The 2,389-nt window shown below is 43.5% G+C and overlaps 1 non-coding gene across 1 annotated transcript; it reads right to left on the reverse strand.

Annotated features, from left to right (window-relative positions):
- Window positions 1-1,171: 1,171 nt before the first annotated feature.
- TRNAN-GUU lies at window positions 1,172-1,245 on the reverse strand. Its single transcript has one exon. It is a non-coding gene; the product is annotated as a tRNA-Asn (tRNA).
- Window positions 1,246-2,389: the final 1,144 nt, after the last annotated feature.

A 2,389-nucleotide genomic window follows, 5' to 3' on the forward strand; every position in this document is an offset into this window, starting at 1 on the left:
CGTCGGGTCCAAGAAGAAATCCAAGTCGCCAAAATATTAATTTTTACTCAGTTATTGAACCTCATGAGCATACGTACGCTTGTACAAGTCTCTCCCTATGACGAAAAAAATATTTCATCTGTACTATGCTAGTGGTTATTCCCGAATTAAATCTTGTTTTTTCAACTTGTTTTTGTCTATATTTGTGTTTGTTTGACTTGTTTTTTTACTAGTGTACCTATTATGTGGGTAGAAACAGTTTCTTTAAAACACATCACATACATAGACGCTTACAACACATATATTCACCTCTATGGGATACACGCATGTAACCTCGTCCTCGTAGGTGATGGACACGCCATTCCACACCATTCCACGACAATAAACCTGAACATCCCAACGAGTCTTAGTTGGCATAGAAGCAATCTTTTATGGGGAGACACTCTCTCACAATTGTACTGGATGATTGTAGGGGAGCGAACGGACCTCTTAAAATAAACTACATGTGACGAGTAGAGGTCGAAGGACATACAACTTTTTATCATGACGTCTATCGACTGGAGCATAAGATCATAAGATCAGAGAGGTTTCTCCCATCATGGATGGGTATTATGCGAGGCCAGTCATTCGCTCAGTGCGGTTTTATCACCTCGATGGCTCAATATATCAAATGAAAATATCCTTTATCGAAGCAAGGATGGCCTCACAGGCCGTCATTCGCTCAACCATCAGGGGATGACGCTCGCCATTGGCCTGCTCGCGACATGCCACTTCACTTCAGAGATCGCCATGCACGTTTGCTGCTGCCCCGTTACGATGGCTCCAGATGTGTTCGCTGCCTCGCCGCTGAACTGATCGCCTATCCTTGCCGAGCATTGAATTTGCTAGTGCAGATTGTGGCTATTTTGAATAAAAGAAGTGTGTCCAAGCTGGATGCACCTCCACGTTAGCTATTGCAGTTTTGTTTGGCATTGCCATGGATTGTCGCAATCTCGTTTGCTCAACCAATTTCTGTCTAATTACATATTTGGTAGTAAGGGAATAGACTCCTGATCCATGCCCAAGCATGCAACGTTGCCGTTGATAATGAAAAGGGAAAAAGGAAGCTGACAGAAAAAAAAACTGGGAATTTAGAAAGAAAAAAAAGATGCACAGCAAAATAAAAAAAAGGGAAAAAGGTCTAAAAATAATGCGCTAGAAGGAGGGCTCGAACTTCCGACCTTGTGGTTAACAGCCACACGCTCTAACCAACTGAGCTATTCCAGCTTTGTTGTCAATTTATTTACACATTCAGGAATTATTTGAACATATTGTCTTTGGCATTCTTTTAGGCAAAAACTTAGCATATATTATTATCTGTTATGTCAATACCGGGAATATATAAAATATATGCGCATAGCCAATATCAAAGGACGCACACAAAAGTCAAACCGACAAAAAGCAAATTCATACAGGATCCAATCTATGCTAGGTGGAGTATAGAAAGAGAAAAAAGACTTCGAAGCAATCAAAACAATGCCCATGTCCGCATCAACCATCTCTTGACATCACAAATACAATGAGCATCACCAAATCCAACCACCAAAGGCCAATTCTTGGGTTTTCACCCTGAGGTTCAAGTCTAAGCAAATTTGAGCAATGCCTTCAACAAGGTAACGACACAAAACATCATCATTTACCGACATAACCAATTAGGGTCAAACCTTGGGCTTTCACACTAGAGCTCAAGACTTGTACTTGAGAAACACCATCAAATCGAAGTCATCATGTATTGTTGTCACCACTTTCCGCGATTCCAGCATGTACATGTGTAACACAATGTTGACCCGAGACACGTTGCAGGTGAAGATCATGATCGCATATGCAGACATTCGAGTCACAACAAGATATGATCCTTATCGAAGGTTCCGAAAAACGAAGCTCGCCGTCGCACATGCTACAGAGATCAGCGAGAGATCATGTCACCATCACTGTCAAAATACCAATTCAGGACACTCCATCAGTCCTACACCGGCCCCATGCCCTGATGTCCTCATCTGTGGTGGCAGGATCAATCCGCAAGACATACTCGTCGTTGTCACCGGATATGTAGATCTAAGACCCCCTGTCCAGCTGTAACAATCACCTACCAGCGCAAGACCATGTTGTCACATGTGTGCCCGGGGAAAGAACCATCATATTATGACGCATCAGGTTGATGTTGCCTCCCGTGAAGCTACCGACAGTATCGTGGTCACGGGCGTCTCACTAGCAAAGATCGTGCAGCACAATCATGCCCTCTGCCTCGAGCGACATCCATACATTTATTCTCAACACCAAAGGCAACCGGAGGATAGACGTCCCCGCCGCTACCTTCACCGACAAGTGTCCCGACTTAAACTGACCACCAGTCTCTAGAAACGACGAATGG

This window comes from Triticum dicoccoides, chromosome 2B (genome assembly GCF_002162155.2).
Source record: "Triticum dicoccoides isolate Atlit2015 ecotype Zavitan chromosome 2B, WEW_v2.0, whole genome shotgun sequence".
In the NCBI taxonomy this organism is placed as follows: domain Eukaryota; kingdom Viridiplantae; phylum Streptophyta; class Magnoliopsida; order Poales; family Poaceae; genus Triticum; species Triticum dicoccoides.